Source organism: Colobus angolensis, unplaced genomic scaffold, assembly GCF_000951035.1.
Source record: "Colobus angolensis palliatus isolate OR3802 unplaced genomic scaffold, Cang.pa_1.0 Scaffold244, whole genome shotgun sequence".
NCBI lineage: Eukaryota > Metazoa > Chordata > Mammalia > Primates > Cercopithecidae > Colobus > Colobus angolensis.
In genome coordinates this window covers 2,057,003-2,084,033 of record NW_012115644.1, presented here as the reverse complement: position 1 = coordinate 2,084,033, position 27,031 = coordinate 2,057,003, and the positions used below count along the sequence as shown (strand labels likewise).

Genomic DNA, 27,031 nt, shown 5'->3' with positions numbered 1-27,031 from the left:
ATACTAGTTCTAGTGTTTCCCAAATACTAACATTAATACACACAACTACTGTATGGGGTACAATCGCCCCTATCTGAGGTATAAGAAGTTAGAAATCTAACAAGTGACAGAGGTAGGATTTGAACGCATCTGAGTCCAGGCTCCTGCATAACTATGCTATGTTGTGATTTTCTGGGATCTTGGGCTTTTTTACAATTAGAGATGTGACCTAAGGGCAATGGATTTCCATCCTGGTGAGTTCTTTTGGGGAGAGACTGCACTTCTCCCAGCCCTGCCCCCAACCCTTCCTCCTCATATTTACCATGTAGGAGCATGCAAACTATCTCTGTTTGCCCAGTAAGGTGGCATTCATTCAAACATTAGCTGGCCCCACCTTATAACACACAGGCTAGAAGCTCTAGGTCACTTGACCTCAGAGCACGTGCAAATGTTTATCAGGCTATCCAGTGACTTATAGAGGAGGCATTTCCTGGAAACATCGTGGTTAGACATTTCATTCAGTGAGGTGTTCAGAGCATCTGAATCACTCTTGTTGCCTAGTAACTTGTTTGTGTTTGGCAGGATGAAGACAACTCAGGCACAGGAACAGTCAGACACAAGGCAGGTATCTATTCAGCACAACATCCTCCCAACACTAGACTGCTGATTTAGTGCTTAAACTTGACACTGTTCTTTCTACTTTCTCACTGTTGGTAGAGGCCCCTTCAGTCATTCTCTTTAGGTCAGGAGCATTCAAAAGGCACTATGCTGTACAGAGAATCAACAGATCCTTTGTAGCTGAAATACAGGCTACTCTTTTTCCTATAGAGTTTTGAAAAAAAACTTAAGACAAAGCTAATTACAGGGTTCTTACGTATAAAAGGGAAAGGAGTTACATGGTATCATGGAAATTACTTGTCATCCCTAAAAGAATTAGTTCTCTCACATATTCACATATCTGTTCCTTTTTTTTTTTTTTTTGATAACAAGAATTGATTACCACAATATAAGTAGCTTCAGAATCAGGGAGGTTCACCCTCCAATACTGTCATGAATACAAATATATAGCAAAGCTGGCTAAAGTCACCTTACTAACCTTCGTCTTCAAATTTAAGTTAGCATGTGTGCCTGGGTTACTCTAAGAGCCGAAAATCTAGAACAAAACACTCTGGGCTTGCATTCCATTATACATTCTCTGACAGTTATGGCTTTTCCTCTATTATTTTATGTCTCCGCTACTTTCCCAGTCATTTCTATGTGTTAAATATTCAGAGGAGGAAAAGTGGTTTTAAAAAAGCTGCCCCGCCACCGCCCCAATACTGGGGTTTCTGTTGTTCTTTCGTTTTTGCTCTTCTTGTCAGAGGACATGCCTGCTATAGAAACAAGAAAATAAGATGTAAGGGTGTGCTTAAATGTTACTCCTAATCTTAGTGGGAAAGTCCCGAGTTCTAGGTTTACTTAATGTTTATGGACAGGAGGATACAAAAATTGTTCAGAAAATTTTATTTTTTCTTCCTTTCATCCAATAATATTCATCCTAACCTTGGGGTTTCAGTATGCCTGATATTCATAAGAACTATTAAAAATCAAATAGATATGAATTACTTAACTTTAACCACTACAAAACGGGTATGAGTTTACTTAGCAAAGGTTTTCAACTTAAGCATATGTTAATCCTTTATCTCCTCCAAAATATTTTTCTTTTTGAAAGGCATATTTAAGGAAAAAAATCTTTCCATATTAAAAAATTCTTGAATTCCACCAGACAAAGTCCAGAACAGACTTAAGAAAAGAATACTCTCATTATCTAGAACTGGCTAACTGTAGACTGCAATTACTAGTGGCAAGAAATAAGAGGGTTGAATCACTCTCCAAAATATTTCAAAGTCCTTAACCATGTCTCTCAAGCAGGTGTTCCCACTCTGGGGTTCGTAGTTGATAGGTGGACCTCCTGAAGCCCTGTAAAATGTTTTGGCTAATGCACATAACCGGAAATAGAAAGATTTAGTTCTTCAGATTCTCAAAATCGAGTCTAGGTCTTGGGAAATCAAATTGCCAGCAGATAACTGAGGATTTAACCTCTTGAATTTATTGCTGACTACCTGCTTAATATAAATTTCAGTAACATAAAAGAAGAATGTTTGTTCCCATGCTGTAACTGAAGATTTCTAATAATTAAAGAGCAGTAGAGCCCCATCTATGACAGCGAGCCAGTTTACTGCCCTTGTATAACCTGAGAGCTAAATTACCACTAATTGTCTCATCTTTTGAAAATGTATTTAAACTTCATTAGACACGTGAATGTCTGTTATGGCCAGGTGAAGGAGACCGACGTAGTCCCTGGCCTCACAAAGCTTGCAGTCTAGTTGGAGAAACAAACAAATCATTATCACACAGGGAGATAAATGTTTAGATAATTGAAAGTTCAAGATGCTATAAGAACACATTGCCAAGGCACCCAACCTAGTCTGGCATTTAAGCTATGAGAATTGGCAAAATATCCTGATGCGGATGACAGCAGGTACTCTCACAGGTTTCTAGTAGACATGCAATAAGAAAACCTTGGCCAGGCGTGGTGGCTCACGCCTGTAATCCCAGCACTGGGAGGCCAAGGCAGGCGGATCACCTGAGGTCAGGAGTTCAAACCAGCCTGGCCAACATAGCGAAACCCCATCTTTACTAAAAATACAAAAATTAACTAGGCACAGTGTTGGGTGCCTGTAATCCCAGCTATTTGGGAGGCTGAGGCAGGAGAATTGCTTGAACCCAGAAGGCAGACATTGCAGTGAGCTGAAATTGTGCCACTGCACTCCAGAGAGAGGACTGTGCCACTGCACTCCAGCCTAGGCAACAGAGAGAGGCTCTGCCTCAAAAAAAAAAAAAAAAAAAAAAAAAAGAAAACCTTCCTCTCAGAGAGGCAATTTAATGATATCTATTAAAATTACACATATACCTTATGACTTGCAATTCTACTTTACAAGTTTATATAGATATATTGCCTACATGCAAAATAACCTACATACAGTTACTTACTGTAGTATTGTTTAAGAGCAAACAGTTGGCCACAACCCGAATGTTGTCCATCAATAGATCGCTATTTTAACTGTGGAACATCCATAAATGGACTCTGTTATTCTGTAACTGCTTTAAAAAAAGAATGAGGAAAGTGTCTTAGTACTCGCTTATTAAATCCTCCTCCATATATTGTAAGGAAAAAAAGCATACATTGCAGAGAAATATAGTATGCTATCTTTTATGTTATGAAGGGGGCAAATAGGAATATTCCTATTTGCTTCTTTATGCATAAAGAAATTCGAAGGATGCATTCGACATTGACAGAGGCTGAGAGGATGGTGGAGGCAGAATTTGGGCAGACTCTGAATGCGAAATGTACGAAAATGGCATACTTAAAAAGTAATCCTTACATCAAGTGTGTGGGACATTGAAATGGAAAAAAAAAAAAAACAGTAATCCTTTATTTTTCAAGCCCAAGTTATATCAACCTAGCACATTTTTTTTTTTTGGTTTATTATTTTAACACGCTTCTAAAATTCTGCAGTGATTACATTAGAACATAAGACTGCTTTATTTTCCAAATCAGGGTTCCACTTTCTCCTTTCCTGCTTGTGTCCATTTGCCATCCTGAAGGGGGTTTCCCCAGAATACCTGAGAGTGAGGCAAGTCCTCTGTGTCTCCCTGCTCTGGTTTGTTGACTGAGGATATTCAAGAGATTTTTTAAAGCTCATGAAAGAATTTTGTTTTGTTCACTGCCTCATTTGCAACACTGAAAAGAATGCCTGGCACACAGAAAAGCGTTCAGTAAGTATTTGTTGAATAAATGAATTCTTTTCTTCACTCAGCTTCAATGAGACAGACACCACCAGACAAAGGGAAAGATATCAAAACGGTGTCAAATATTTAGAAATAGCTGCCATTCCTAGTACCAGCTCAAAATAGGCATTCTAATCTTAGCAACATTCCTAGAATTATTGTGAATTTCACAGAAGACAAATAATGTTATAGAATACTGTGCTCAATAATACTAACTACCCACAAATATTTATTTTAAATAATTTGGGATTACACGGCTCTAGTGTCTATCTTAGGGTAAAAATCTTTTTAGGCAAACACCACACTAAACAGCAATGATAAAAGGTAAGAAAAACCCAAAACAGCTATCATCAGGGTCAAATGAACCTTAGTCTTAAGGTGCCCAGAGATATAGCAAAAAAACAGAAAATCTTTTGTACCGAAAAATGCAACTATTTTTATTTTCAATAATAAAATTATACTTGAAATAAAATTCAAAGTACTCTAGACAGTGAATTGAGTTGTACTGCTTCAACCACAGCAAGCAAAACCTCTTCCTCCTCAGTGGGCATAAAATGGGTATAACTATTAGAGCTCTTTAATTTTGGTTTAAATAACTATAAAAAACAGAATAACTTTGCTAGTAATTTCAGTACTGTTGCTAAAAGGTGCATGGCTGGCTGATATTTCTTTGAAGATTTTCTGTTTTCTTAAGGTGTAGTTGAGAGAGTTGATTGAGCGCTCTCTTTTGGCAGTGATGCAAACAGGTTAGGAAGTTTTGGGGTTACCTCTATTTCTCTGGCTGTCATTTAAAACGGCAATCCAAGACTGAGAAAACATCCATTCACCTGAAAGAGCTTGAAATTTAAGACTCTCCTGAGGATAAAATTAAAATTCTCAGAATTAAGACATTTATGAAATGTCTTAACCAGAGAAGGGAAGATAGCAGCAAAGCTGCAGGATAACTGATAGACAGTCAACCTTCAGCTGAAGAAAGTTAGACTCATGCTATAGCAGCAGGAAGCACCAAACCTACCAAACCTACTGTTTCCAGATGGTAGCACAGTAATTCCCACCTTGATCCTTGCAACAGTCAACACTCTCAGTCTCTGGCAGATCCTTTCGGAGCAGAGTGTTATAGGGCCACAGGATGACAGCTCTAGGGGAAGAAAAAGTCAGAGATTAAATGAGAATGAGGCTTTGATGCTATGTTTTGCTAGTTTTCTGGGGGAGGAGGTGAAATGAAGAGCCCTCTGATGCTACCCTCCTAGAGCTCTCCAATACTGACCCTCCAGGAGAGTTGCCAGGAAAACACTGGTTCTGACAGGTACTGACATTTCAGGACAAGAAGAACAACTCAGCCGTTCATTCCACTAATATTTACCACCTGCCAGCCCCTATTTAAAGTTGGAGTGGCGCGGGCAGGCAGATTCCCTTCCCTCCTGATGTTCACGTTCTAACACAGGAACACAGAGATAAACAAGACCAGTCAATGCCGCTCAAAAAAGTCAGTCAGGGCAAGGCTGGTGTGGTCGATGTAGAGCAAGCAGTCAGGGAAGCCTTTCTGAGGGGATATTTAAGACTTAATAAGGGTTGAGGATGGGGCCGGGGCAGCTGCAAAAGAAGAGTAAGCCAGGCAGAGGGAGCAGCTCACCCAAAGGCCCTGAGGCAGGAATGAGCCAGGGAGGTTTAAAAAGAACGGAAAGGCAAGCACAGCTAGAGTATTGTGAACTAGGCACAGAGAAGGGAAGAAGAGTGCAGAGGGCTTTATAGGACAGTAGAAGGACTATGTACATAAAGGGCAAACTAAGTGTCACAGAAACTTAGGTTGATGTGCTTTGCATAATCTGCCACCTACTAAATGGTGCTTTGAAATACATACAGTTGCTGCAATCAAATGGATTTTTAAGTAGCTGAAATTTGCCCTGTGGATGGAAGCAAAATATAGGCCACTGGCCAGAGGTCTGCAGTTCATAGAACCACAATATGCATATCCAAAGAATACAGCCTGAGACTACCCAACAGTGCATATATGTATATGATTTGGTAGTGCATATATATATATCTTTTAACTACCTAACAAATTTCATTAAAATCTATGTTTAACAACTGCAGGATGTACACTCATCTGCAACCAGAAATTGATTTTTAGTTGAGATCCCATCTTAATCAAAAATACTCAACTCTTGGAAGAAACTCAAGAACAAATATGTCACTCTTAGGTATATACTCAAGAAAAATGAAAACACCAGTCCAAGCAAAAACTGTACACAAATATTCATAACAGCATTATTCATAATGGCCCCCAAATGGAAACAACCCAAATGTCCATCAACTATTAAATGGATAAACAAAATGTGGCAAACCCATATAATATTACTGAGCAATGGAAAGGAATAAAGTAGTGATACACACTATAGCACGAATGAATCCTGACAACATTATTCTAAGTGAAAGAAGCCAGTCACAAAGACCACATGTTATATGATCCCATTTATATGAAATGTGCAGAACAGGCAAATCCATAAAGACAGATTTGTGGTTGCCAAGGGCTGGGGGACGAAGAGAAGGGAAAGTGAATGCTAATGGGTCTAGTGTTTCTTTTTGGAGTGCTGTAAATATTCTAGAATTAAATAGTGGGGTTGGTTGCACAACTCTGAATATACCAAAAACTACTGATTTGTACAATTTGCAAAGGCCAGTTTTACGGTATGTGAATTATAACTCAGTAAAACTGTTGTAAAAATAGAAGAACAAAAGAATATCTGAAATGCTGTGAACAGATGAAATAAACTTCAAGTGGCCCAAAATGCTATATTCCAGTAAGCATTACTAGACCCCATTAAAAGGGATAAGCAGTTTACACTTCAGATACTGTATACTACACTCCCTGTGGGACATGTTTATCCCTCTGGAAAGATCACCTGATCCTTGGAGGATGTTTTTCTTGTTTCACTTGGAACCTTTCTCCAGTTATTACCCTCTCTAGACTCCACCTACCATCCCCACTCACTCCATGCAAATGAAATTAAAGCAGATAGTTGCTTTTGTGCTCTAACTCAAGTCTATGGACAATTACAATTGTTTAGAGCATAGTATTAATGATATTTCTAATATGGTCAGCTTATAGATTTTATTCAATTACACAGCCAAACCTAGCACTTTTCATCTAGTCAAGCTGAAAATGTGTGCTCTTGTCAAAAAGGAGAATGGGCAAAAGGGTAGATACTGGAATGCAAAACAAATTCAAGCTTACTACTCTAAAATCCCTTTCTGTATACATCTTAACATGGTGTTACATTAAGACTACATTCATTTTAAATAGTATCTTGTAAGTTCATGATTTATTTTAAAGTATATGTAGAATATATAATTTCACAAAGGAATAAAGTAAATTATATAACAACAGCAAAATACTACTCTGAGACGATTAATGTAGAATCAGAGAGGCAGGTAAACACAGAGAGAGGTTCTTGATCACAAGGTGTAGTGGAAGAGGGAACACTATCTCCTGGGACTGAATATTGTTCTACCTGCTCCCAGTAGCGACTCACTGCAGAGGCACCAAAGCTTGATGTTTATGAACAAGGATTCTGAAGGCCGACTCCACACTTAGCATGACTGCACGATTAAGTATTGTGGCTCCAGGCATGATACTTAATTTCTCTGAGACTTAGTTCCCTCATCTATAAATAGTACTAACTTAACAAGGTCCTTAAAAGGATCAAAGGTTATATAAAAACAAATAATAGATCTAAAGGGAGAGACAGATTGCAATACAATAATAGTAGAGGACTTCACCCCACTTTTGGCAATGGACAGATCACCCACGCAGAAAATCAGTAAAAAAAATTGGAATTAAACTATACTCTAGACCAAATAGACCTACAACAGACATTTACACAACATTTCATCCAACAGCCACAAAACAAGTCTCTACAAATTCAAAAAAGTCACTATGAAATCAAAACATCTTTTCTGAATCCAATGGAATAAAACTAAAAATCAATAACAAGAACAACTTCGGAAACTGTGCGAATGTATGGAAATTAAACAACATGCTCCTGAACAATCAATGAAGAAATTAAGGAGGAAATTTAAACATTTCTCGAAATAAATGAAAACGGAAACACAACATACCAGAACCTATCAGATATAGCAAAAGCAGTACTGAGGAAATTTTATAGCACCATATGCCCACATCGAAAACATAGAAAGACTCCAAATAAATAACCTAATGGTGTACCTCAAGGAACCAAAAAAGAACAAATCCAAAACTAGTAGAAGGAAATAATAAAGATCAAAGCAGAAATAAATGGAGAAAAAAAAGACTTGAAGGAGTTAATACTAATAAAGAGATCAGAAAGAGCACTTGGTATACAATAAGCATTAGATGTATTTGTTAAATGATTAAAATAGAGTATACTAGTTAAGTCTTGCAAAATGACTAAAACTGTGCTGCATATTTGGCTCCCAACTCCTTTGTAGCTACAAGGGAAGAAATTTTCCAAACTCAGAAAGAGAAAATGCATGTATCTCCATATGTGTTAGGAGGAAGGCAAGTGGGAACCATATTTTGTTCCTCAGGAGAAAAAAGAAAGCATTTGACACTTAGCTTTAATATGGCCTATAAACAAGAGGCAATGAACAATACTGCAGACCAGGGAAGACCACCATATGATGTCACTCGATAGTTTTTCACTGCATTTCTCAATAAATCCCAAGGCATAACTCTCTAGAATTTCTGTAGTAGGAAGACAAGGCAATGTGATACAAATATACAACTCTGATGGTCGGCTCACAACTGCACCAGAAATCTCCAATCCATCTTTTACTTCCATTTCCCTCTGCCATGCTTCTGATAACCAGAGCTGAGGAGGAGACAGTTCCAGATCTCTGAAACAAATTCTCCAACATTAGGAGATGGCCAAAATATAGCCACATAAAAACACTAAGTAACCTGATGCATTGAAAAGCAACTCCCCCTAGAAGCACGTTTTTAAGTTTAATGGACTTCAGAGTCATTGTCTGGCTAAAGAACAGATATAATCATCTCAGGGGATTAAAGAACTTGGAAGAATATTCCTATTAGTCATAGTCATTTCAGGCTCCAACTAACAGTTAAACACAGAACTTTCATGAATTACAAAAGCTATTATGCTTAAGCCATGTTTTACTGTAAATTGGACAGTAGATAACTTTTCTTTAAATGATTAGTTATACACTGCAAACCTTAGCCAGAAAACAACCTGTGTTCCTTCAGATAGTCCCATATTGTACATGGAAGACATGATAAAGTTGGATTTCCACAGCTATTACACAGTCCTGTGACTAAGCTGATGTCCCAGTGATTTATCAGCCTTTTTCACTCCATCTGGCAAAGTATGTTGTTCTTAAGGCTAATTATTTAATAATGTTTTCTTCAGATAAAAATGGTACTAATCTTATAGTGGTTAATCAACTATAGCAATGTATTTTCATTTGCATACCTAGGGAATATTGCTAAAGAGAGTAGAAAATAGATTAATTCCCTTGCGGTTCATGTACACTAAATGTAGCATTCTGTAAGGAAGGACAGCAAGAGATGGCATTTATAACTAACTCCTGTGCGTTCTTGGAGAAGCCTTTTTTGACCCTCCCAGACTGCATTCGGTTTCCTTTCCCTTGCTGCACGTTACTCTCTGCTTTTTCTCCGACATAACAGCTTGCTAACTGTAACTTTGGTCAATTATTTGTAGAGATTTACTTGTCTCTTTCCAGTCAAGACTGCAAGCTCTGTGAGGGAAGGGATCACATGTGTCAGATTCTCTGCTGTCTTTCTGGCACAGAATTGAGGGTTATAAATATTTGTTCACTGACTAACTCCCACTTTATAAGATAAGCTGTGTTCCTAAAGGATCACATGTCAGTTCCTCTCAAGATAAGGAAGTCACTGAAGTAATCTTATAAGGGGAGTAAGGAGAGGGAGTAAGCCCCACTAATACCATTTAATATTATGAAATAGTGACCCACAAGTTTGAACTCTGAAAATTACAGAAGCAGAGTCCATGGATATGGCTATGGCAGATGTGACTGAGGGGGAGGGAGAAAAGGAGTGGAGAGGAATGACCCACTAATTTAGGTGGGTGCTTTCAGAGTGAAAGTTTATTATAAGAGTTCAAATAGTGTTTTCTAATTATAGACTGTTAAATTTAAAATACATTGAAAGGCCACTCTGTACTTCTCTCTGCCCAATGCAGACTGAATTAAAATATCCAAGAAACAGGACTTTTTTTTAAGCCCAGAAACACTGACACACCCATTAAAAAGTTCTGTCTCATAAGGACTGCTTTCTACAGTTTCTTTAGGTCTTCCATGGCTCAGACAATTGGCAATCTTGTTCTTTCTTTCATGACACAAAGTTGTTATATCCAAACAATTAACTTCCTAAGGTTAAAGTCATGAGCAATGACAAGGTCATATGGTATCATAACGGTGAAAATCAAATAATTTTAAACAAATGCCTTCAAACCTTCTGCAATAAAAGAAAATAAACTCTTACACTTTAACATTTAAAGTGAGAAAGTGTTTAACCTTATTAGTGAGCAAAGAAACTCAAAGAAGTGAGATAGCATTTTTCTACATATTAAATCGGCTCTTTAAAATACCAACATAAAATTATTAAGCTGTTCTCCAGGGCTATTGTAATATTTCTTATATTCTATAAACCTCCTAAGAATGTGAACAAGGATTTAGCTCTGAGCATATTAACCATGACATTGCCGATAACAGTAAAAAAAAAAAAAAAAAAAAAATGAGAAACAAGTGTCCAATGATAAGGGACTGTTAAAAACAACATGGTGGGTAGATACAATGGAAGAATGAAATGCTCCTATCACAGTTAGTGGGGAATGACAAGAGGTTCATTATATATTCATGGGTACAAAACAATGATATGTGAATGATCCTATTTCTCCTGTTTTTACAAGTTGCATGTGTAAACATAAATGTGACTAGAAAGACAATACAAAATGCTAACAGATAATAGATTTCTAGATGACTTAAATTTTTCTTTTGCTTATCCAGGCATAACATGTCCTAAAATAAACATGAGTTGCTATTATAATTAGAAAGTTAAAAAGAAAAGATGACACGAAAACTCCCAAAACACATTTCCAAATAGCTACCATAGTCACATTCTCTTTTAAAAAATTATTATGACTTGGGAGGCTGAGGCGGGTGGATCACAAGGTCACAAGATCAAGACCATCCTGGCTAACATGGTGAAACCCCGTCTACTAAAAATACCAAAAAAAATTAGCTGGGTGTGGTGGCAGGCACCTATAGTCCTAGCTCCTCGGGAGGCTGAGGCAGGAGAATGGCATGAACTTGGGAGGCGGAGCTTGCAGCAAGCCGAGATAGCGCCACTGCACTCCAGCCTGGGCGACAAAGTGAGACTCCATCTCAAAAAAAAAAAAATAAATTATTATGACAAGCACATTGTTTCATATTATTATGCTCTGGGGATAAAAATGGTACACCTCATTTTTCATTTTGGTCAGTCTGTGTGTGGGGCAAGCAAATAAAGACATTCAGTCTGGAATCTTAAAAGTTTTCCTTTTAGCAAGATGCCATTTGTGGTGATGTACCACCAAGTAGCAAAGAGGTCAGCCTCTCCAGTTAAATATAGCCTAATTACATAGTTGATAAAAATAAAGGAAAATGTACACATTTACTATGATTACTACTCATGCTCAAAGAAAATCCTGTCTTTGAAATAGAAATGAAACCAAAAGTAAAAATAAAACAAGAAACTTAATTCATAAATGTGAATTAAGATAGAAGCAAATTTGGGAGGGGGTTATTATAGAGAAGCTGCCCTCGGCTCAGGGAGACAGGACATTTGCTGGGAGGCAGAAAAACTCACCAGGATATACAGAAGTGTTATTATCAAAACTGTAAGGATCCTGCAGAATATACATCTGAGTAGGTTAACAGAATGAGCAGAATGGCTATACCTGAGTACTTTAGCCAGAGCTAAGTTTGTGTTAACTATCCAAATTAGGCAGTGCCCTTCAGCTTTCTAGCCATCCAAGTCTCTCACTGACTGGATGGTAGTTACTTAGATTACCTGATTGGCAATCCATGTCCTCTAGTTTTTATTTTCCTCTATCCTAATCTTTTGTTGCCCTTGTTCTTAAGATTTCCAAGAGGTTGCTTACTCTAGCCTCCTCCATAGTTAGCAGTTTGCTTCTCTTGTGAGAAACCTGTTTGAAAGATGAATGATTTGCACTTGTCATAACTCTTACAAAGACTTCCACCAGGTGTACCATGAGCATGGCATGCACCACAGACTTCCACACCATGCAGGCTTCCAACATTCCTTCCAAGCAATCAAAAAGCAAGTTGCATATTAGCATATTTATATAAACCCCTGTTTCACAAAGCAAAGTTTTTTCAAGTCTTCTTTTAACTCTTGGAGGGAGGATAACATGTAGAGAGAACAAAATGGGAGCTAAGAAATTAAATATTCAGGAGTTATTTGGTGATGTCCATATAAAAGGGAGTATTAAAGTACTGGAATCACTGGAGTAAGAGAAGAAGAAAGTGAAATGGGGGGTATACTTGTAGAAGGTTTTGCAACTGAATCTTGAGCAACATAAAGGAAAATAAAGCAAAGACCCCAGAAGCTGGGAACATGAATGCATTTGGATGAGCATCGAGGTGGAAATCAGAGGACCTGCCAGTGGAACCTCAGAAACCACCCAAGCTCTCTCTAATGGGCTGTCACAAAATGGGATGGTGATGCTGACCGTGTAAATAGGGCAGCCACAGGCTTTTACCTCAGACTTCTAAGTCATGCAAGGTCAGAGGCTACACCTCAGGTACTATAGGAAGGGAAAGTGAAAGGAGTGAATGTTGCTAATGTCGTTTTCAGTGATCACACCACTCTTCCTGGGCTAGATACCCTGGATGCCCCTTGATCTCAGAATATGGCATCTTCAATAGAAGGATGAGGTTTAGCACACAGAAAGGGAACCTCTGAGGTTTTCCCTTACCTCCCTAAAGAGTGTAAAGCTTGTTATACAAAAAAGTAAAGAATAATTCTTATCTTTTCAAAAAGGCTTAGAGATAGTCAACAATACCAGTTTTCCATCACATTTCTAAACAAACAAAAAAGTATAAGGGAAAGGTAACCACATTGTGTTAGTCTGTTCTTGCACTACTATAAAGAAATACCTGAGACTTGGTGGTTTATAAAGAAAAGAGGTTGAATGGCAGTTCTGTAGGCTTTATAGGAAGCATTATGCTGGCATCTGGCTGGCTTCTCAGGAAGCCTCAGGAAACTTACAATCATGGCAGAAGGTAAAGGAAAAGCAAGCACATCACATAGCAGGAGACAGTGAGGGCGGAGATGCCATACACTTGTAAATGACCAGATTTTCTGAGAACTCACTATTGTGAGAACAGTACCAAGAAGATGGCACTAAATCATTCATGAGAAATCCACCACCACAACCTAATCACCTCCCTGCAGGCCCCACATCCAACACTGGGGATTATAATTCAACATGATATTTGGGTAGGGACACATATCCAAACTATATCACACATGTGTTCTTTCCAGTGGGGATACACACACTCATTTTCCACGGTACTTTGGCTAAATTGTAATATGTAATAACAATGGAATAATGTAGTTCATGAGCTACTTTCTAATTGAGAGCAGAGGGAAATATGATGAAAACAAGAAGCCAAGGAGCTTTCTGGGGAAAAGACCATGGGCAAAAACTATTTATTACAATTAGGAGATCTGGTTTTAATCTGGACTCTGACATTGTGATCTTTAAAAAGTCAATTGTGATCTTTAAAAAGTCACTTTAATTCTGTGGACCACAGTGAACTCAACCACAATTTGCAGTTCATCTGTACCCTCAGGACTCAGAAATCTCCTAGTACATAGTAAGTATTATCAAGTGTTTGTTGAAGGAGAAAAATAAAGACACTGATTTAATAGTCTCTCAAATCTGTTCTAACTTTCTAGTGCCGGACTGTCCAATATAACAGCTACAAGGTACATGGGGCTACTTAAGTTTGAATTTAAATTCATTAAAATTTAAAATTCAGTTCCTCAGTCACACTAGCTACCTTTCAAGTACTCAATAGCCACATGTGGCTTATGGTTACTGTACTGGACAGTGCAAAATTATGGAACATTTCATCATTGCAGTCAGCTTTGCTGGACAGGAGTGCTCTCAGACATAACTGAGGAAAAAGGCAACACACTGTACCCTCCTGCAGACATGGCTCTCTATTCTACGAAACTTCATGAAAGGTTTACAGAGGGAACACGAGGGACTCAAGCAGAAATTAAGCATTCCCTTAGAGAACCAGTCTGTTTCTCTGCATGTTAACGTACTGCTTCTCAGGATAGTCTTTTCAACAAATTGTGCTAAACAACTGGACTTCCACATGTGCAGAAATGAATCTAGATACTAATTTATAAGATAACATAGGAGAAAATCTAAGTGACTTTAGGTTTGGCAATAGGTTGTTAGATGTAACACCAAAAGCATGAAAGAAAGAAAAAATTGATAAGTTGGACTCCATTAAAATTAAAAACTTCTACTCTAAGAAAGACACTGTCAAGAAAAAGACAAGTCATAGACCAGGAGAAAGTATTTGCAAAACACACATCTGATAAAAGACATATTCAAAACCTAAACAGAGCTCCCAAAACTCAACAAGAAAGATAACCTAATTAAAAGGTGGGCAAAATATCTGAACAGATGCCTCACCAAAGAAGACATATAGATGACAAAAAATTATATGAAAAGATGCTCAATATCATATGTGATTAGGGATTTGCAATTTAAAACAACAATGACCTACAACCATACACAACAGCTAAAATCCATACTAACACCACCAAATGCTGATGAGGATGTGGAGCAACAGGAACTCTCATTCATTGCTAGTGGGAATGCAAAATAATCCACCCATGTGGTAGATGGTAAGGCAGTTTCTCGTAAGACTAAACAGAGTCTTATCATGTGACAAGGAAATAGTACTCCTTAGTATTTACTCAAATTAATTGAAAACTTCTGTCCCCACAAAAACCTGCACACAAATGTTTAAGCAACTTTATTCATAACTGGCAAAAACTGGAGACAACCAAGAGGTCCTTCAATAGGTGAATGAGTAAATAAACTATGGTATGTCATACAATGCAGTATTATTCAGTGCTAAAAAGAAATGAGCTATTTCAAACTACAAAGACATGAAGAAACATTAATTGTAAATTGCTAAATGAAAGAAAGCCAATCTGAAAAGGCTGTATGCTGTATGATTCCAACTACATGAAATTGTAGAAAATGTAAAACTAGGGAGACAGTAAAGAAACCAGTGGTTGCCAGAGGTTGAGGGTTGGGGAGGAGTAAATAGAGCATAGATTTTTAGGGCAGTGAGACTACTCTGTATAGTAGTACAATAAGAGCTACATGTCATTATACATTTTTCAAAACCCATAGAATGTACGATATAAAAAGTGAACTCTAAACTATGGACTTTGGTTAATAATAATGTATCATATTGGCTCATTAATTGTACAAAGTGTACTACACTAATGTGGGAAACTGAGGGGTAGGGGTATAGCTTATGGGAACTCTGTACTTTCTGCTTATTGTTTCTGTAAATCTGAAACTGCTTTTTAAGAAACACCTATTAATTTACAAAAAAAAAAAAGGCCTTCTCAGAATTAGCTATAAACTATAAACTCTAGTAATATCTAAGACAATAATCTGTTTTCAAAAAGTAAAACAAGAAATACTCCAATTACATGATTTAAGATGCAAAGCAACACCCAAACATTAGTGAAAAACAGCTTTCCCCACCCCTAGTTAGGTCCTTTAAGAATAATGACAATTTGCTCAAATACAATCACTGATCTAAATCTGCCTTATAATTCCAAAGCACTTAAGCCTTCTAAAAGTAGAGAGCATTCTAAATGCAGCTTAATGTTGATGAAACGACATTTGTGGTCAGGGCAGCGTTCCATTTTGTGGCATAACATTTAGATCTGTAACTCCATCACTGCCTCCTATAGCTTTCCTATTCAACATACATATTCATGAAGGTGAAGCTTTATATAACAAATGACAGGACATGCCTTATCCCTCATTCAGCGTGCAACACAAGCACATGTAGGGAAGCATAGCACAAATCCTTAATGTGCATCTGCAAAATTGTACCCCGATGAAACAATGCCTAAGAGATGCTTTACTTCCAAAATGACATCTTTCGGACATCCCTTAAGAACATGCTTGTAGCCCAAGATTCACTTTAATAGTGCCCCTAATTAAAGAGTTCAGTAGCTGCTTGTCTCAAGGAACCATACTACAAGCCAGATTTCTCTTTTGTAAAAACCTTTTCTCGAGGAGAGACAGCTATCCTATACTTTCTTTGGCTTGTGAGTCCCATTAGGTTCACAACAGTGAAGCACTCTTGGGGACCAGTTGATTGCGTTGAGAATGCTGGGGTACAAACCACACACAACAGAGGAAGGTGCAGAGCACACCTCACGATGCTCTTCTCAGTAACCCTATCTTCACGAAATGGCCACATGCTCCTCTTCCTCCCTTTCAGATCACAGGCTCCTTTACTACTCCTGCAACATATCATGATCACTCTCTCTCTTCTTGAGTGTTTCCTGCTTCCAATTCCAAATCCAGACTGTTCTCAGAGCCTCGGAGAAGGAAAGTTCTGCTAACCCAGGCCTCAGATGCTTCTTGCAGGATGCTACAACATCATCTTCCTCATCCTGTGGCCCAAAAGACTCCATCTCTAAGGAGTTCTATAACTGGCTGCTCCCTGGCCTGGGGCATTCAGCCCAGCCTCTTGTCTCATTTTTCCTGATTAGTTCCCCTTCCTGGCTCAGCAAAACTGCTCTTGCATGTATGGGCTCTGGCCTGCCCGTGATTTGAGGGGACAGGGAAGATGACTTCCAAGCCTCTTTCTAGGAGAGCTACAATCATCTGCCACAGCTTGTATTAACTCTCTCCCCAGTTTAAGAGAGAACGAATGATCCAGTCTCCATTAGGAACTAAGGCAGATCAAAGGCTACACCAATTAGCACCTGAAAGACAATTCACCTGTATTTGACTGTACCTAGTTAAATCCTATTTACACATGAGCTCTTTGAAGAGATGGGCTGTCATTTCATTGGTTCATTTTAGAATCTAAAATTCAGTCGTAATGAGAGTAGACACTTTTTTGTTTTTTTTTTTTTTTTTGAGGCAGGATCTCATTCTGTCGCTCAGGCCGGAGAGCAGTGGTGCAATCACAGCTCACTGTAGCCTCGACCTTCTGAGCTCAGGTGGTCCTCCCACCTCAGACTCTCCAGTAGAGTAGCTGGGACCACAGGTGTGTGCCTCCATGCCTGACTAATTTTATCTTTATTTTTTGTACAGATGAGCTTTCCTTACATTGCCCAGGCTGGTCTCGAATTCCTGGGCTCACGTGATCCTTCAGCCTCAGCCTCCCAAAGTGCTGGCATTACAGGTGTGAGCCACCATGTCCATCCAACACTTTTTTTTTTTTTTAAACACCCCTAGCCACTTTAGTTACATGCCCACCCAACCTGGCCAAATGCAAGATGATTTTAAAAAACGAATTTTTTTTTCTTTGGAGGTAAGAGCCTCACTCTGTCACCCAGGCTGGAGTGGCCCAATCTCAGCTCACTGCAACTTCTGCCTCCCAGGTTCAAGTGGTTCTCCTGCCTCAGCCTCCCAAGTACCTGGGACTATAGGTGCCCGCCTCCATGCCCATCTAACTTTTTTTGTATTTTTAGTAGAGACTGGGTTTCACCATGTTAGCCAGGCTGGTCTTGAACTCCTGACCTCACAATCTGCCCGTCTCAGCCTCCCAAAGTGCTGGGATTACAGGCGTGAACCACCACGCCCAGCAAAAAGAGGTATTTTAATCACCTCTTGAAACTACTCTTGAAACACCTCTTGAAACTGCAGGTAGTAGTCTACTACCTGCAGACTACTCTTGTACTGTCTGCAGAATAGTGAGTCAATTAAAGCCTTTAAATAAATTAAATTACAGTTAACATGAAGCATATCTACAAATAAGATTCTACCATAAGACAGAAAACTGACTGCAGAAATAACAGCCAGGTCCCCAAAAATAATTTTCTGCCATTTTCAAAATTCCGTGTAAGTTTTATGCTGTGAGTTTGAATAAAAACATCTCAATTTCAAACAACCTTTTGGTGTTTTCTGTGAATTACATCTAGAATTCAATGGGCTCTGCCTTGCTCCTGACTTGAGGGACAGGGAAGATGACATCCAAGCCTTCTTGGAACCTGGTTGGTCATACTGAATGCCCTTTATAACATAGCATTCTGTTGCACAATAAATTTACTCTTCAGTCCTAACCCAAAGGATGTGAGATCTTTGAGCCTTTTCAGGTGAAAGTACCCAGAGGATGGAGGTTGATCTGAGCAGTCCAAGACTCAGAGCTCCTTCTCCAATCTCTGTTGCCATGACACTCAGCTTATTTGGCTTCTCTTTGTTGACAAGCACATCCATGGCAATTCACAGCTGACACCACACATCTTCCACTACTTCTGCTTCCAAATTCCATATTAAGAAACTATTAGGAACATTTGTGCTTTATAAACATTTAATAATTTGTTAAATTAGGGATAAGTTTAAAGTCTCAATCCACATTCTCTTTAGATCAATTCTCATATAAATGAATAAAAATGTTTTTGAGGGCAAATGATTCAAATTAAGCATTTTGTCAATATTTAAGTTGAAGGGATCAAAGGGGTCTCAGAATACCAGAATAACTAATTACTTGAATAAAAAAGTAAAGAGGAAGTTTTCATCAAAAAAAAAAAAAAAAGTAAGTCTATACTCAACCCTAAGACTGTTTCACAAACAACATTTTAATAGAAGGTTCAAGGACACCATTTAAAAACAAACTGAAGGCCTTGTTTTCTTTAGTGATGATGGCAAAGTCGGGGCTCAACTGCTTGCGCAAATGGGGAAAAAAGGACAGAAATGAAATGTAGCAACTAATACCATGTATTGTCTTTCTTTTGCCTTTCCTACTAAACCATTTAGAAAGAACTTTTACATATCACATCCTTTCTGGATGTAGTTTCATAATTTTCCTGCCCCTACTAAAGGGAATTTGCTTGTTAAGAAGGAAAACAAAACAAAAAGATTAAAAGGGGGAAAAATCAGCTTGGATTACACCACAGGATTTAAAGAGTTGAAAAAAAATTAAGATCTATCTGGCACTAGTGGCTGATGAAATAAAAGGATGTAATACCTTTAAAATGTTGAAGTCTGTTCGATAGAATGAGCCCACCTCAAAAATTCTTTGAGGCACACATGGGAATTACAAGACAGGTCACTAAGTCATGTACACCTTACTCTAGTTTCCATGACTGTCTACCAGACAACTAGAACTAGTTTGATCTAAACGTCTCACTCACACACATCTTGATATAGTTTAGATATTTGTCCCCTCCAAATCTCATGTTGAAATGTAATCCCCAGTGTTGGAGGTAGAACCTGGTGGATCCCTCATGAATTGGTTCAGCACCATCCCCTTGGTAATAAACAAGTTCTCACTCTGAGTTCACATGAAATCTGGTTCTTTAAAAGTGTGTGGGACCTCCCCTGTCTCTCTCTTGCTCCTGCTCTAGCCATGTGAGACGCCTGCTCCCCTTTACCTTCTGCCATGATTGTAAGCTTCCTGAGGCCCTCACCAGTAGCAGATGTTGGCATTACACTTCTTGTACTGTCTGCAGAATAGTGAGTCAATTAAAGCCTTTAAATAAATTAAATAAATTTATTTATAGCAATGCAAGAACAGCCTACTACACACCTTAATACACAGACAGATACAGAGAAGAAGATACAGACTACATACAGCTTTCTTACCTAATTTCAAGTATATTCCCTACTTTCTTCACAACCTAATATGTTTTACATGATTACCCTTAATAAGCCATCTAAGAACTTTCAAACTCTACTTCCGACATCTGTATTCCGCCTCTCCCAACCTCATGGAATATTTTTAAAAAATTTTTTTAAAGGTCAGGTGTAGTGGCTCGTGCCTGTAAGTTCCAGCATTTTGAGAGGCCAAGGCAAGAGGATTGCTTGAGCCCAGGAGTTCAAGACCAGCCTGGGTGACAATGCAAGACTATCTCTACAAAAAGACTGAAAAGCTTAGCTGGACATGGTGGCATGCACAGTAGTCTCAGTTACTTGGGAGGCTGAGGTGGGAGGATCATTTGAGCTGCAGTGAGCTGTAACTGCATCATGGTACTCCAGCCTAGGCAACATAGTGAGACCTTGTCTCTTAAAAAAAAAAAAAAAAAAAAGCCATAAGTATATATACCTACTATGTACCCACAAAAAAATAAATTTTTTTTAAAAAGTACCATGGTAGGTAGCATCTATTATTACAGCTTTCCCAACTAGTGTTGGTCTCTACCTCAAGGAACTTAAAGTCCAACTGAACATCCAAGAACAATTTCTGACTGCCTCAAAATGAGCCCTACTAATAGATGATGCATTCTCAACAAGGGCAAAGATTGGTGCTTGAAAGGTATATTAAGTATATTAAAAAAAAAAAAAAGGCTTGTAGTCTTCCAAAGGCATTAAAATTTCACAGGGGAAAAAGTGGCTAGAAAAAACTTGTCTAAAAACGTGCCTTCAGGGGTCAATAACGAAAAAAAGATGGGGAAACTCTGCAGGAGGAACCCAGAAGGGCCTCATGTTTGCTAATAGTTGGTTTGATTACCCTGAACAAATTACTTAATGAGTCTGACCTTGATACACCACCAACTTCACAGAGTTTTAGTTTAGGTTAACAACTACACATGGGCAGCACCTTCTCAACTTTAATATTTCTTCCTCAAAGGGGCCTTTTACTAATCACTCTCTAAAGTGGGTCTCTCTTCTTATTTTCCCAACATGGGTCCTCTTCCATAACTTGTAATTACATACCGATTTCCTTGTTTTAATTGGATATCTCCCACAATAGGTGGTAGGCTCCATAAGGGTAGGGACCACGTCTGTTTTGCTTACAACAGTACACTCAGCCTGGCACAAAATAGGTGCTTGCTTGGCTGTCACCAAGCTCTTCCTTTCACCAACCCTGATTCTGCTGACATGTTGAAGAGTGAAACAGGACTCTTTTCTAGAGATTAACCCTGAAAGGTGGCCTCCAATACTAGTAGTTCACTAACTCTTACTTACCTTTACAATCACTTCAAGATCCTGTTGACCCTAGAACATAACCTGCCCAAAAATTTCTCCAGATCTTTCATTAAATTATAAAAATTTTAGTATCATTTTCAGAGTTTTTACAATAATAGACTTGATATTAAGAGGAAGGTGTTAGGGAAAGAATGTGAATACTTTTTAAATACAAGATTGCATTTCAACATGGAACTTTTATACCCCTCACTGTGTCCAAGTTTTAAAATATCCTTCCTTTCCTATTCACTCCAGTGGCTGTTAGTCTACCCTTGGGTATATCAATAACTGAGCTGCTAATAGAGAGATGAGACTATGAACAGTCTAGGAGAAGAAATCTACTGTGAACATGAGGTGAAAATGTATATGGAGGAGGGAATCAAACTTGAGATACGATCTTTTCAAATCACAACAGCTAATATTTGTACAACACTAACTACCCAAACACAGCCCTCACCCAGTTAGGAGGAGCCAAGTTAGGCACTATTACAGTGCAGTGAATCTTAGTGAAAACATAATATGAGGAAAGCAGAGCTCTATCAAGAAAAGCTCTTTTGACTCGCTTACAACAATAACAAGAAAATATATATCTTTCTGCAGTTTCAAGACATTGGGGCAAGATTCTATAAGTTTAGTTGAAAAAAGTGAAAAATTACATATGTATGTGCATATGTGTATAAAAGTTATGTGAATTAAAACAAGATACATGAAATACTTCATTCCTTCAGTTTTCTATTAAATGTAGTCTTTAATTAGGGTGACCATATAATTTAACATCCAAACCTGGCCAGTTTTGAGAGTGAAAGACAGCCTTACTAATGAATAAGTATACTAGGACAATAGGTACACACCATGACTAGTGTGAACCAGGACACAGAATCACCTTAATTATTACAGAATAAAGGCCATGGGAAGCTGCAAGAGTTCATGAAATAGAAATCAGATGGAATAATATTCAAAAATGTGTCTCCCTCTAGTAAAGTTTTAAAAAGTTTTTAAAAAATAAATTTTAAAAGATCACTTCAAGAAAATATTCTATCTATATGGGGAATTTATGTTCAAGGGACTTAAAGAATGAACAGCAAAGTATTAAAATAGGGTATTAATCTCAAATAAGATCAGAATCTTAAGTTAATATTTTCTTTAATTAAGAAATCCAATCCCTTCTAAAAGCACAAGCAAATCCTATATAGCCATTCATATACCACAGTCTCTAGTAACATTATTTTTGTTACTAGGAAACATCTGCATAAAAACAAGATTTATAACCTCCTCTCACTTCTACCCCTCCGCCTAAAGGAATAACCCTCCATTAGCAATACACTTAACATCTCCACAGCAACTAGTATAATTGGGGTGTTGCAACAGGAGGATAATGAAGTGGAAAACAAACTGATAGAAGTAGGAGAGAAGAAAAAAAAAAACAAAACCTCTTCCACACAGCCCTGGTAGCAAAATAACTACTGCGCGGGGGGGAAGTTGCTAAAAAGAACCCTTTTGAAGTTGCCATAGTCAACTGCTACCAAGCAAATAGAACCCAAACTTTCTAGGTCTCTAAGATACTTAAATGTGCAATGGAGCAAATGAAGGTTTCAAAAATGGTAAATTGTATGAAGTAAATTCAGAGATGTCTTCACCCAAAGAACTCAAGAGGTGGGGGAAAGATGGGGTTTCTGAAATGGGTAAGAAGAGGATTTCCACAGGTTTTCATATATGACTCCCAAGAAAGTACAGGGTACAAATGAAATGTCCAAGAAAGGAATGGAGCTAAGCAAGCCTTCAGAATCAATCGCTGGCAATTGGCTTGGTGGTGGTGGAGGAAGAGTCAGAGAGGAGAGGGAGTGATGTAATTCTGGGCAAAGATATCCTCAGCCCAGGCAAGGCAGTGGCTACAGAAGGCAGGTGGTGCAGGAAGAGGTTAGCAGATTGATTGGAAAACAGGAAACCTGGGTTCTTCATTTGCTTCTGCCTAAGAGAACACAGTAGCAGATGATGTAAGCAAAAATAAAGCATTGAAGAATATTCAAGTCATTAACTCAGCAAACATGTATGAAGTGGCATCATGCTAGGAAGTACAAAAAAAAAAAAATATATACTCTGCTCAAGGAGCTCCGTCTAGAGGAAATACAATATAAACAGAAAACCAGATTACAATATGGCAGTGGAGTGACAAGGGCCTGCAAACTTTGAAACAAAAAGAAGACTGGTTTTGATACTATACTAGAGTTACACAAGATGCAACAATCAGGAGTAACCAGTGAAGGCTAACAAAACCCTCTGAATCATCTTTGTAACTTCCTGTAAATGCACAATTATTTCAAAAAAAATTTTTTAATATGTAACTTCAAAAAAAAAAGAAGAAGAAGAAGAAGAAGAAAAAGGCCTCTAGCCCACAGGGTAAAGTGGAAAAGAGAGAGAGCAGGAAAGTTTCCTGCAGGGGATGCTGGAGGTAATTCAGCTGTGCTTTGAATCACTTCTCTAAAAATGCTCAACAAGATCTCAAGTATCTTCCACATTGCTAAACCCAATGAACATTGTGTTCTCATCTTACTCAACTCTTCAGGAACTTACAAGAGAACTGATTACTCCACCCTGTCTTAAACATTTGGTTCCTGTGGCATCTGGGACACTGTTCTTTTGGTCCTCCTCACTGGTTACCCTATGGTCTACTACTTGACCTATTAACTGTTATTTCTCAGGGCCTCTCTGCCTACAAAATATTCCCTGGTGATTCTAGACTTCCCATAACTTTATATATGACTTCTATACTGATACAACTCTGGCCCTGATCTCACCCCTGAATGCAGGTCTCTGCATCACAACTGGCTATTTGACATCTGTCACCATTAGGATGACTAATGGCAACTCTAATCAATGGCTAAACTACAACTCTTCATCCACAAAAAAAAAAAAAAAAAACTAGGAGCCATGCTTAATTTTTTCTACTATTATGCCACATATTGTACCTGTAAGTCTCCAAAACTCTCAAACCCATCCATCAATCTCAATCTCCAACACCACCACCCTTCTCCAAGTTGCATCAATTCTCATACAGAATGCTCCCAATAGCCTCATAACTCTCCTTCCTTCTCCCCCTCCTACTCCACTCTCTGCCGGCCCAGCAGCCAGAGGGATCTATTACAGATGTAAATCAGACCTCATGCTCCCTCTTATGTCACATCACAATGCCTTATCATGGCATTTGGAACAAGGCTCATACTCCTTACAAAGCCTGCAAGCCCTACCCCACTCGATCCCACCTGCCTCACCACACCCATCTCTCACCTACTTCTGCTGCTCACAGGCTGCAGCAGATTGGCCTTCTTCCCATTCCTGTGTAAGCACACTCTTTCCCTCCACAGGTTGTACATGCTGTTCACTCTGCTGAGTCTTTCTCATCCTTCACATCTCAGTATAAATCTGACCTCTTCTGACGAACCTTTCCTGACTGTCCTAGGGTAGGCCACCCCAGTCACTCTCTATTTCCTTCCAAGAACTAGTCCAAATCTCAACTTATTCATTGGTATTACTTGCCTATCATCCTATCAATCCTGCTTTCCAACACCTTTTCCTCTCCCAACATATACAACCGATTTCCATTGGAGGAGAAACCTAGACTCCTGTTTACTGCTGAATCCCCAGAATAAAAAATGAGGTCTAGCACCTAGCAAGTGCAAAAAAAAAAAAAAGAAAAAATGTGTTAAGTACATTAATCAATTTCCAAAGGAATGGAGGAGGGCTTGGGACTGTGTCTCAGCAATCTGTGTCATGTAGGTATTTGATTAAGTCAATATATTTATGAAATCCAAGGCAACCTATCCTGGGAGCTTGATGAATGCAGTGGCTTCCCTAGTAGTCAGTGAATTTTCTGCTATGAAATCCTTCATCTGCACTGAGTTATTTTTCCCGCAGAGAACTGTACTCTCCTCTCCCTTCCCTCCCCTGCCCATCCTCTCTCCCAGTCTCTACAATGCCTGGGTCTTCTTACATTCTAATCATATCTGTTCCTGGTCGCCGAATATTTGATATCAAGTAATGTTTTCTCTGATCGAGGTTTTACAGTGGCCTTGCTTCCCAAATTGTCACAATAAGCAACTGAGGAAGAGCACAAATTAGTAAACAACATTACACACAAAAACAAGGCAAGGATAGGGTAAAGATGATGGTGGACAATGAGGTGATAGATCAGGAGTTAAATGTACTGATGCACTGGAGCTAAGAGAACAGACCAGATGCTAAAGAGTATGAGTGGCCATCTTTCCCATACTCATGAATCAAATAATCTAAACATTTCATTTACAGGCCCAGGCACATCTCCTGGCATGGATAGTCACAAATTGAAGGTACAGATAACCTCAGAGAGAAGTTTCACTGTAACATTTGTTAACTCATACTTGCAAAAGATACTGGAACCAGTGTGCTGTGGCACTCACTGAATAACTCCATGATATAATTCAGTTTTTAAAATACAACATGCCAAAGTCATTGGATGGCAACGCTTAATGAATTGTCTTCAGATTTACGTGGGATATTGTTCCTTAAGGATAAGGCTGGTTAGAGCTGCACTGCCCAGTACAGGAGGTGCCAGGCACACGTGGCAACTGAGTGCTTTATATGTAGCTGGTCTGAACTCAGACATCGTATAAGTGTAGAATATACATCAGATTTCAAAGGCTTGGAAGAGAATGTAAAAATTTCAAGAATTTTATATTGATTATAACTGGTAACATTACATATAATATTTCGGTATACTAGGCTAAATAAAATGTTATAAAAATAATTTCATCTGTTTCTTTTTACTGTTTATAATGTGGCTGTTGGAAAAATCAATTACATAAATGGCTATCATGTACGGCTCATGTTATATTTCCATTGACAGTACTAGGTTCTTGGGAGATGGTTAACTCTTTAGGGATGCTGGGCACATTGGTCCGGAGTCTGCTCTTTCTAAGCTCAGAAACTAGTTCATCAAAGAGAAATAAGCTCTAGTTCATATTAACAAAAGATGCAACAGAGAACATCAATCTTTAAACTTATCAACAATTGCTGGGAGATGGAACAGATACCCTTCTGGTACTAGCGAAGGTTCCTTACTTGACTACTTATATAGCCAAGACATCCCCATTCTGTCATGGAGATACTGGCAGGACAAAGCAAACTATTAACCAAGAATTGTGCTTGACAAGGATAAAATGTAAGCAAATGAGTCAGTCTGATGGGATACTACACCCACAGAGCCAGGGCTCAAGAAGTTTCTAAATTAGAGAAGCAAGGGCCTAGAAAAATCTCTAAAAGCATTTTAGAATACAGACCAAAACTTTCTATCCTCCCACATCAAGTTTTTATTCAAACATGCACATTTATAAGAGGAATTCAATCCATCTTATATGTACAGATATTTTCCTCTTAAAGTCGCAAAGTGACTCCAAATCTAAAAAGAATGCATTTAAAAGAATTACAAATACGAAAATATTCTATCTCTATGGTTTTAGAGTTTCCAATTTTTTTATACTTCTACATAAGACAATCTCGTCCCCCTAGAAACTGCTATGTATATTAACACCATCCAGCTAATTTTCCACCTGTATTTCATAAAAATTACCAAAATTCTACACTATTTCTGATTCCATTTTTTAAGACACAAGAAAATTCCCAAGATTTTATTTCTTACACTAGTGCTATTGCTACATTGTACAAAGAGAAGAACTTAAACTGCATATAGGATTGTTATCACAGGTTCCTTAAAAAAAAAAAACCCATCTATTGTTATAATTTTTATTCATTTTATTTTTAGAGATGGGGTCTAACTGTTGCCCAGGCTGGAGTGCCGTGGCATGATCATAGCTCACTGCAGACTCCAAATCCTGGGCTCAAGAGATTCACCTGCCTCAGTTTCCTGAGTAGCTGGGACTACAGGTACATGCCACACCTGGCTAATTTTGGAGGAGGGGGAGGTGGGGGCAATTCTATTTAATTGG

At 38.4% G+C, this 27,031-nt stretch overlaps 1 protein-coding gene across 1 annotated transcript in view; it reads right to left on the bottom strand.

Annotated features, from left to right (window-relative positions):
• The window catches only part of SGMS2 (sphingomyelin synthase 2), an 88,465-nt gene that overhangs the window by 50,852 nt on the left and 10,582 nt on the right, over nucleotides 1–27,031 (bottom strand). Inside the window, exon 2 of the mRNA XM_011945723.1 lies at nucleotides 4,866–4,948. The gene's annotated coding sequence lies outside the window, so the exon portion shown is untranslated. The remainder of the gene's footprint in view (nucleotides 1–4,865; nucleotides 4,949–27,031) is intronic.